The 11,390-nt window shown below is 36.9% G+C and overlaps 1 long non-coding RNA gene across 1 annotated transcript in view; it reads right to left on the reverse strand.

The window, feature by feature from the left end:
• LOC139118657 (uncharacterized) overlaps positions 1-11,390 on the reverse strand; it is a 358,536-nt gene that overhangs the window by 184,430 nt on the left and 162,716 nt on the right. The window lies entirely within an intron of this gene.

Consider the following 11,390-nt stretch of genomic DNA (forward strand, 5'->3'; position numbering starts at 1 on the left):
GCGAAACAAATCTGTAAATGTTCTGTTTATTCTCGGTCACCGTCTGCAGAGATCCAAAGAAGCCTACAGCATTGTCTACATTGTACACGCTTCCGTTCTTCATATTTCATCGTAACACTTGATCATTTCCCATTAGTTCGCCCATTTCTGGACATTTACATAGCCTAGGCCGGCAAGTCATATACTGTTCGCCTTTCATCTACTCACCAGAAGTCTATTAGACCTAGAGAAGAACAAGTAATTGATAGTGATCTTTGCTCGGCTGTCAAGGTTAAGGTGATCTAACCACGCCTAGAGCTACAAGACGACGTATTCTTCGGTACGTCGTGCTGTGTAGATTTACATGAGAGAAAAGCTCACTTAACCCTTCGAGTGCCAAAGTCGATTTTTGTTGCCTTTAGACAATAAAATGCCATCAATTTCTTTCAGATCTAGACAATTTTGTCTCACTTTTTACCAAAATTTTAGTCAACAAAGTGTAGCCAATGAAAATTTATGTCCATTTGGTCCAAAATCTTAGAAAAAATTACAGAAAAAAATCATAAGTATTGGTAAAATGTTGCCCTGATGTTTTTTGAGAAAAAAATTACAGTGCTCAAAGTGTTACGTTAAGCTCATTTAAGGGTAAGTGAGAAGTAAAATCCTGTTACAAAACAAAACTTGCATACTCCCTTTGTACTATTGTGTCGCCATTAGCAACTGAAGAATTTAAATGGAAAGGTTGAGCAATCATAATTCATGTTATTTCCCGTTGTCTAATCTACGAAGATATTGGTCTGGGTCTAGAGCAGAAGTCTTTCGCTTTGTTAGGGTAATCTAAGACTCTCGTCCTCGTTTCTGTTCGAGATACTTATTCCTATCTATCTATCTATTTACCTACCTACCTACCTACCTACCTACCTATCTATCTATCTATCTATCTATCTATCTATCTATCTATCTATCTATCTATCTATCTATCTATCTATCTATCTATCTGTCTATTCATCTATCCATCTTTTCATTCGTTGTTCGTTATTCTTTCGTTCGTTCATTCATTCATTCATTTATTCATCCATCCATTCATGGACAACAAGTTTGTTCGAGTAGAGTGAAATGCAATTTGAAAGTCAATGACCTGATTTACAGGAAAACGATTTAAGAATTATTGCCACTCATATTTAATCAAAGTTCATCGTCCATGAAATGAAAAAGGTGATTGAAAAGACGGAACAACCGATCACTACTGACAAGTATGCCTTTAACATTGTCTCGACAGACTGAAAGATCTCGACAGAAAGTGATACACACAGACGAACATTGCTTTGATAGATTCCACATCCTTATATCATCGTAACAAGCTGCTTGGCGAGAGAAAAACTATAATGGCTTTATCATTTATTTTTGAGGTGGATGTTGAATGGTCAGTTGACCCTGTGATATGCTGTTTTCTAATTTTACTTGCGATCAATATGGAAATATATGATTGCGCGTGAACATTCACATATAATTATATCATTACAATTATGTTATATGTTTATGGGCTTTGTCATCTTAAACAAAGCAAATAAACTTCAGCAGGTTTCAAAATTTTATACAATTTGTTTCTAAAAGTCTTGCCGGTATAAACGTAGCTATTTCAGTGTCAATGTATCATCTGCAAAACAGACTTGTGCCCTTTTAAAAGCAACACGACGTGATCGTGAGAATTTGGAACATCTGGGGCACACAGGTTTATGTGTGACAACGACGACATCGGTGTGTGTTCGTGAATACAAGAGCGAACACCGCTTTCGATCGTTGCTAGGTCAATAAACTGATGCATGTCAAATTATCTTGTTAATGTAACATTACACACCGAGGAGACGAATCATGGCGACGAATGTAACAATCGGACTGAAAACAATTTGCTGGCGGCTACTGTATACGCAGTATAATCTACTTTAGATATTGTCATTAAAGTCATTCTATGCTTTCCACTGTCTGTCGGACAGATTTTACCCGCAGGTTAGGTATTAACTCATCGCTCCGCAAGGGTCACAACTCATGAGCCATAATGTGGAATATTGACACGAAGATTACAACGAAAAGGTCAAATTCGTAAAATTTATAGTTCAGTCCGCGCGCGTTGATTTTGGAAGCAAAGCACAAACACTTCATGTAAATTTTCTTTGTTGGTTTGCTCCATCACAAGACGTGATGTGCTTCATCACACCACGTGATTATATCGTCCCTGAGTTCACATAAGACGATAGCCTTAATTACCATCGCTATTGCGGAACAGTACAAGAGTCTCCAGCCTGTTTGCAGAGCCTGCAAAACAATGTGCATGTTGATTGCGCAATGAATGATATCAATCGATGTGGGAGAAAAAAGGTTGGTTTGACGGCTTTAATGAAATTTAGTATTGATCAATCCTGTAATGACAGTATATTTTTGGTTACATTACAACACATCGAATACGGGAATGTGACTATTCTACAATGTAAATGCTGAGTTTGTGTTCAAGTTTCGCGTGTTACTTTGCCTGCCATTTACGCGCTGACTTTCTTCACAATTTGAATGAAAGCATAAAAGATAGTTATCCTTTTTTGTCAAACCACGGCTTTGTAAACAACGAAGGGCATGTCTGTATGAAACTGTTTTCGTCGTGTGCATCGAAATACTGATAGAACAGTACAGCATGACGTTGCAATGCCTCGTGGAAGTAATTTTAGGCAGTTCTTCGACCGTCAGGAGACGTACTCTTCAATCATACTGCCACCGGCGATGTAATTTGAGTAGAATATACCAATTTATCAAACAACCTATGCAGAAGGGCGAGAAGTGAAGCGTATTAATCATTACAGCACCATGTGCCGATAATATATCTGTAACATTGTATAACCTGGAAAATTGTCTCTGTAGGTCTGTACTTATCGCCATAGCATGACAACCACAAAATCCTCGAAAATTGTTAATTGCGAAAACGATGCAGACAGCAGCTGCCACCATGGTTTATTAGTCACAGAGCGGTATAATAAGACACAGTAGTCTCCTTCGATCGTCATCAGCCAATATACCGGTCCAATTAGACGCGCCATTGGGGCGCTAATACACAGATGAACGCTTAAAGCGCCTTGCAAGATAACAGTTTTGTGACTTTCACCAATGGGCGCCATGAGCACAACATCCAAAACTTGAATGGGATGGCGTCTGCCTATACCTATGACACGTGGAATAGCGGAGAAACAGCCGAGGATTATAACATATTTTATATATATATATATATATATATATATATATATATATATATATATATATATATATATATATATATATATATATATATATATATATATATATATATATATATATATATATACATATGTGTGTGTGTGTGTGTGGGTGGGTGTGTGTGTGTGGGCTGAAAAAACTTTCATATTTTATACTTACCTCCCGAGGGCGCTGTGTTTTTGAAACGTGGCTTTATTGCAGACTTTGAGACAACATTTTTTGTAAAACTCATTATAAGAAATGATGTAGTATTATTTTACGATTTTATTTTGACAACTCTATCGTATTGTATTATTAACTCGTCTTTTCTCTTTAGTATCTTGCTGAATAATTTGACCACAATGCAATTGTTCTGATTATATCTTGCCACGTCAACAATACGCGTACACCCTTGCTGCTGTCGTTGACGTTTCATCACCCTGTCTCTAGTCTTTACGGATCACGAGTTAATCAAATTTGCGTCTCATTGAGTGAGAAAAAGTTTGTCTCCAAGAGAATACTGTTGACCGACACTGTCATGGTCTACACCTTTATTCACTGAGTTGGGGTTAGACGTAATTTTCCTGCGAAATATTTCCACCTGTATAATTTTGTTCGTACTAGAAAACTTGTAATTAGCGTTACGAAGGTGACGTGTCATATGGACTTGACACATGGCATTACTCTAACTTGACAAAGACAAAGATTTTTCAACTTTTCCATTCGCATGTTCGAACCCTAAAATTATTCTGCTGTGAATTTACAAATGTTTTTTTCTCTCGAAAGTTACGAATTATTATTAACATTGTCGAGAGATTTTCTATTGATTTTTCAACTGTTTCTTTGTTATCTTTCAACTGATTCTTTTCAAGTGTAATTTCAGAGTTTTTTTGTCTATCTGTGTTCCAACTGATGTCCAACTGGAATAAAGGTTGATGTCTACATAGCACCAGTCCTGTGTGTCATTCTCCCTGTTATTATTAACCCGGTCACAATTGGCGTAGTCGGCAGTATAGGGGTATTTATAAGTTGGTGTGTGGTGACAAGATTTGTGGCTTTCTATCAATTCTATGAATTGGATCTGAAAACTACTGAAGAGGAACCTCAACGCTAGAGTGTTAACTTTCTGTCCCTTCAGAAGTGGAACATCGTAAGATTCAACCAGTTCAACTACGAAGAGTTCGACCTTCCGACAAGCCACTACATTTTTGCCATATCGGACACGTGAGTTAGTCAATTACTGCTGCCATCTGTACTCTCAGCGAAGCCAAATCAATGAACGTTTCTTAATCCGTTAAACACTGACTTAATTGAACGAGCTCTTGAAGTATCAATGTGTATTTTTATTATCAAGACAATTCAGTATTATTTATATTATTATTATCATGATAGTACAATATTTTGGAACAAAAAAATACTATTTTGAAGCGGTTTGATAGTTTCTTATAGCCTGTATTAGCATTTTCGAAGACTTTTGAACAGTCTTTTCTCTGCTTAGTTATTAACTCTGTTTAATTATAAGCATATATACCGGGTATTTAATGACATGCTCGTATTAGATTTCGTTTTTGGTTGAGTATCAAACAGATAGATTGCGGCCGACCAACTTTTGTCCTAAATTAAAAAACTAGTTCTAGTTGCTGAATTGCCATAATTGTTGAATCTCTGCGTGTCAATATTTAATCTAGTTTGTTGAATTCCAAAACAAGAGTTGACGGCTGAGGGCGTACTCATTTAAATTGCATTTTTGTGTTGATTAATATAGAGTCTCTCGCGTTTTCGTTATAATTGTAGCTTGATTATTATTAAAGTTCACGCTAGTAATATTGAATTTTTTATATTGAGATTTGAATTTACTCTCGTATTGTAATATATATACTGGAAGGTTAGTTAAAATTAATGATGAACTTGAATAAATAGTAGTTAAGTAATTATGAATTTTGGCGCTGCGAGTAAGTAGATTTAGATTTCTAAAATTGTTCTGCTGTGAATTTACGAATGTTTTTATCTTGAAAGTTACGGATTATTATCAACATTGTCGAGAGATTTATTTTCTATTGATTTTTCAACTGTATTTATTAACCCGGATATATATATATATATATATATATATATATATATATATATATATATATATATATATATATATATATATATATATATATATATATATATATATATATGTATAAGTATAGGTAATTGTACGGGTTCGAGTGGGTTTACAATTCTAAACCTCACGGCTTTAGCTGGCATGTTGTAAACCGCACGAGGCCTAAGGCCGAGTGCGGTTTACAACTTGCCAGCTAAAGCCGTGAGGTTTAGAATTGTAAACACACGAGAACCTGTACAATTACCTACTTATACCACGAAAAAAGAGGAAATTTGAAAAATATCATGACCTAGTTGTGCGGTTCTATCAGAATGATCAATTTGCATTGCGCCTTAAAACACCTGGTGTCATTAGGGATTGAAATTCTGACACAATCGATAGTTTAATACAGCTTTCTCATTGGCTAATAAACTGACTGCACTGATCCAGGTGCACATCAATTTGCCACGTGGTATGATGCATGTGCATGTCACTGTGCATCGGCCACGCCACCAGTGTGGACGCATACTTGTATATCTCCGACACAATGTAATCAGGCGAAGTGGAACGGTTTTGCTGGCAGTTTGATAACGCTATACCACTGGATGACAGAGAGGATTTTACCAAACGGCAAACATAAAAGTGAAAGATTTTCTGCTTCCGTGAACAGTGCACAATTGACTGAAATACAAGGATCTTGCGTACTTCAAAATACACGCAAGTCTACCGGATCAGGCTGTCAGTGTCGGATGCATGGGGACGTACCCGAAGCGAGAAACTTAAAACAACTCAGTTAAAAGCAGCTAAATATTCATTTGTGGATGTGTGGAATATCTGGATATCATACCGGCCATTCGGGCAGGTTAGTTTCAATTATTTTCTTACATTTTCCCGGCGTGACTGTTATCGTTATTGTTTCTTCCATCGTGTTTTTGAATGGCCAGTTTAATATGACATGATAATATTTGAAACGTTCGATGCAATGGGTCTATCCCGCCCGCTGAGTATTGTCCTTTGAACGGAGTTTCAAGTGTGGGATTCCATTACTTTCGGCTCAAATGTCATTCCTTTTCGACGGCAATATTTTTCAATTATTGATTATTTTCATTAAATGCAGGTTGCTGCAGCAACTTCTTTGTATGAATAAGGGCTTTGATGAACAACTATGAATGCACTGGTCATCGTCCTGATGAAGAATTTCGCACGTACACTGCGTATCAGCAATTTCCTGCAGAAAACCGTGTCTAACGCTTTACAATCCCCACAACCTGTGACAAAAGTTGATGTAAAAGTTGAAGAGTACCATTCTCCGTGCTGCTTGTCAGATACCACTACGTTTAATAACCTCGTGCACAAGTTCATCAGGCCATATTTCCATTCAAAATCAGCACGGTGATAAGTTGTCATTGAAATGTAATTTCGTTAGTTCATTAAAAGTTGCCATGTGTACAATCTGCCAGATGTTTGATTTTCGTTTGTATGTAGATAAGTAAACCTTTACGCGTACATTGATATGGAAAGTAGTAAACCTTACGTCTGTATTCATATGATAATGAAGTCTATTCATTAAACTGTAAGGTTTACTAATTTCCATATCAATGAACCGTAATGGTTTACTTATTTGCATAAGAACAATTGGTGTTGCGATAATAAACGTACGGTGAGAACAATGTGTTACATGACCATGAGTGGTATAAATATATATATATATATATATATATATATATATATATATATATATATATATATATATATATATATATATATATATATATATATATATATATATATATATATATATATATATATATATATATTATATATATATATATATATATATATATATATATATATATATATATATATATAAATGAGAAGAACACATCAAGCATTGGTACCTGTCACTCGAGTTTCGTGTATTCACGTGATCGTCAGATGGGTTGATTTACTGTCTGAGATTTGCTTCAGTTGTTTACACATGCCGCTAAGTATCAAGTTGGGCCAAACAATGCGTGGTGATGGGTGGATCGAAATTTGAAAAGTTACATGTGTTATCGTGTCGGGTAACTTAGAACGCATGTTTAACAAGTTGGACCTATCTGCATTGATTATGAATGGCAGGCCAATTCTTTGTAAGACAAAGATGGCATTTCTTAGACACATTTGAGTAACTGCTTGCTTTTGATAGAATTGACCATGATATTCTGCATGCAGCTGTTGCTAAATTTCACTGTATTTCTATTGAGAACGTTGCGTAATTTGAATATTTTGAAAACTACTCAACTAAAGGGAAAAATTCCTTTCCGACAGTAGTTTTCACACTCTCGCTAAATGATTATTTGAACCATGTAATTCTACGCTGTTTGTTCCTTGTTTTCTTCGTAGGCTTGTAAACATGTATTTAAACTGGTCATTGTATTTACCGGCCTGTGCCTCACTATAAATATCCCTATCTGTTTTGTCGAACATCCCTTCATCACGGGATATAAACTTAATTCGGATGCCTAGGTTCAAAGCCTACGAGGGTCATGTTTCCAAGCCCGGAAATTTTTGTAGTGTCGAGACGATCAAATGTAGTTATGTGTATTTTCTCATTACTAGTTTGAACTCTATCGATCTCTCTCTCTCAATCTCTCTCTCTCTCTCTCTCTCTCTCTCTCTCTCTCTCTCTCTCTCTCTCAATACTGTTGCCATCCCATGTATGCCAAAGTGGACGGGATGATGGCTAAAGAAAGATCACTAGGTAAACCAATTATTATAAACATATTATTAAAACAAATACATCTTTAATGAAAGGAAACTAGGTAATGAAAAGGCCAACAGCAGGGTATTACATATATTGTGCGACTTTGTTTTGTAGGTGGTGAAATTACCAGGACCATCCAAAGACTTAAACGAGATGGTTGTCATTATTATGTATTGTAATCGATGATTGCTGCTGTGCATATTTTTGTCAGGTCATGTGTTTCTCTAGTATAAAACTTTGCACGATGACCCCTGATATTTATTGTTGACTTGGTAAGAGTCTGGTTGAAAGTTTCATCGAAGAAAGTTTGAAAAAAAGTTTAAGTGTCGATGTTCGTACTACCCTTGCATTATCTGATGACGTACGTAGATAATCAAATATTAAGGTAAAATGCGCGCCTTTGGGACAGATATTCGGACTCTCAAAGTACTGCAATTCTTTTCTGATCTAACAGTTGCCAGGGCTCATTTTAAAGCTCACGGGGGATAATTCTCACCGTCTATAATAGTTTTTCGAAAACTCAAAATTTATGTTGTTATTTTCGCTTTGCTCAGAGAACCGCCACGGTTTAATTTGAGCAGAACTTTGTCTTAAATTTCGAGGCGCATATTACCTTAATGCGAAGATAACTCACACGGAGTCATCATAACCTAAAAACAAAACCATGAATCCCCAGGAGAAAAAAGTCGTCTCAGAGTCCATGGCACATCCTCACACCTCAAGCATTGACAGTGGTACAACCAGCGGCTTGGATTGTTGAATTAATCAGACTTACATAAAGAGCGCCACCACAAAAATGATCATTCGAACGGAAAAGGTCTGCTCTATACAGCCTTCAGGCAAATCTTCAGACTAAAGCTTTCAGTAAATGAACCGTGAGTTGACTTTGCAAACGAATAAACAAAATTTGACCCTATCTTTGGTATATAAGCGAGCGGACTGACATGATCTCAGTACATCGAGTAAGGTCAAATTTACACTCGCAGGTCAACTGGACGCTAGGTCAGAAACATAATGAATATATCATGTCAACGAAAGATGTTCCCCATGACAACGTAAAATTAACTCAAGCCAGCCGATAACAAATGAAATCTGTGACTCAAAATGACTCGATTCGGTGTTCAGGCCTGGCCTATTTACGGCACAAGCATGACCTTGGACGTCCCGTTCAATGAGAAAAGGCTCGCTAGATCGCAATGTCATCGTAACTGTTGGAGAGATTTGGAGAGTGGTGACTCTGCTATGTTCAAACAAACCACTTAGTTTGGGCAAATACACAAATAGGACAAAGGAGGCATCGACTTAAGGGAATTACAGCAGTCATCGACTTTGCTTCAATAAACCAATATCTTCTGTTAATATCACAATTGAAAACTTAAAAACATAAGTCAAGTAGTGTGGAGTGAAGAAGTGGCGATTCGCAGTGAACACCCACAACACATGCGCGCAAGATTAAATACGAATAAAATGGTGTGCATCGATTTTTGTCGATGGCAAGATGCCACACTAACTAATTACGACGAAGCCACAGATCTATTAACAGCTGACATCAGGTGAAAGTCACGGATATAAAATCAATGACATTCAAAAACATCAAATTATTAAAATATACCAAAAGTAGTTATAAAAATCCGCAATAGTAGTAAATCGAAGCCATTAAATCCCTTTCCTACAACGTTGCACATCCTCCATGCACCTGCTAAGACATCGTCACTATTCGATCACAAGATACTGTACTGAAGTGCAGTCGAGCTCCTTCTGTGTGTAAACAAACAACTGATTTATTTAAGAAGGATGAAAATTTTAATGGTCCAGTACTTCCTTTCGATAGCGGAAACGATTTTCTCTATAAACTAACACATATCCTATACAGTCATAAAATAGAGAAAAGTGACGGAAAGCTACATGTTTCTCGAAGGGCAAATCTAGGTCATCTCCATCACGTCTTGAAGCATGCTTTCATATGCAAATTTGCTAATATTTGTAATTCAAAAGTAACCTAAGTCTGGACTTTTGCAACTCAAATAAATATGAACTTTGAGTACAACTAGACCAATTCAGGGTCATCTTATATTAGTTCAGAGCGTGCTTCAACATGTAAATCTGGTCTAGTACACACCTTAGCTAGGTAGCTAAAATACATTAATTAAGGTTGGCACGCTGGTCCTGAATACATAAACCCAGGTGACTAATATAAGTCAAATCAACTTATTTCCGCTTTAAAATATCACAACAGTATAATGGTGTTTACGGTGTTACGTATCGTCAACTTGTCTAGTTCTGTTTAATTCTGTAAAATCACGTGAGACATTCAAAGTAGGGTAATCCTTTGGTCCTGGCTTTGGCTAGTCAAGATAAAGGCGAACAAGGAGGACCCTCACAAACTCCTTTTCATATCATGCCTATACCTGCGTACGCCCTTAGCTAGATAGCTACAGTGAGCAGAGGGTGGTCCCGAATGTATAGCAACCGGCGAACAAATAACATCTTTTGATTTCCCATTTAAAATTATTGGAGTTAACATTGCAACATGCTAACATGAAATTAACTCGATTTGCCAAAAACAGATTATCATTACAAGTAATACTGGTTAACTAATTCGTGAAGCGGTGCAGTTTGACTCCAATTTTGCACATGGCCATGCTTACATTTTATTGATGTGACTAATAATCATAAGCTTTTATTAAACTTCTTTAACATGGATTAGTCACATCTGGAGACTGTGACTAAAAGAAAAACTGCTATTGATTGTAATTGATGCCATTTAAGTGCATTGGTGCCACTTTTGTATGGAAAAAATATCTCGTAAAGACAACCTGTTAATTGTGGTGATTATCATATACCTACATTCACGTGCCTGTGTAAATCTATGGGAGAAAGCGCCCTCAGATCCGTGCATTTTTTTTACGTATCACGCCCCGGCCCGGTGCCCAAATATGGGCAATCGCGTGCATTTCTGAACTGTCTCGAGTCTGGTTACTACGCGCGTTACTATCCGCAAACTTTCCATTCGTACACAAAGCCAGCGCGAGATTGGGAAAACGTCTGCTCACTCAGATCGTAGCTGCGCGTGGCGACAGTGGAGCCCGCGCCGGTGACATCGGCTTTCATTTCTAAATTGTAGTGAAATCCTGTGTATCCTAATGCGTGCCTGTTCAGTATAAATTACCAGAAACTGACATCACGCTTTTGTCCTTCTTACACCTCGATTTCAGCCTCGATCTATGTTGGTCAAGTACAGTACGGATATGTTGCTTTGCGCGTTCTAGAATTCTGCAGGTAAACAAATGACGTCATTATGTATGTCAATCCGCGACGGGA

The sequence above is a fragment of the Ptychodera flava genome, chromosome 19, assembly GCF_041260155.1.
Source record: "Ptychodera flava strain L36383 chromosome 19, AS_Pfla_20210202, whole genome shotgun sequence".
NCBI classification, from domain to species: domain Eukaryota; kingdom Metazoa; phylum Hemichordata; class Enteropneusta; family Ptychoderidae; genus Ptychodera; species Ptychodera flava.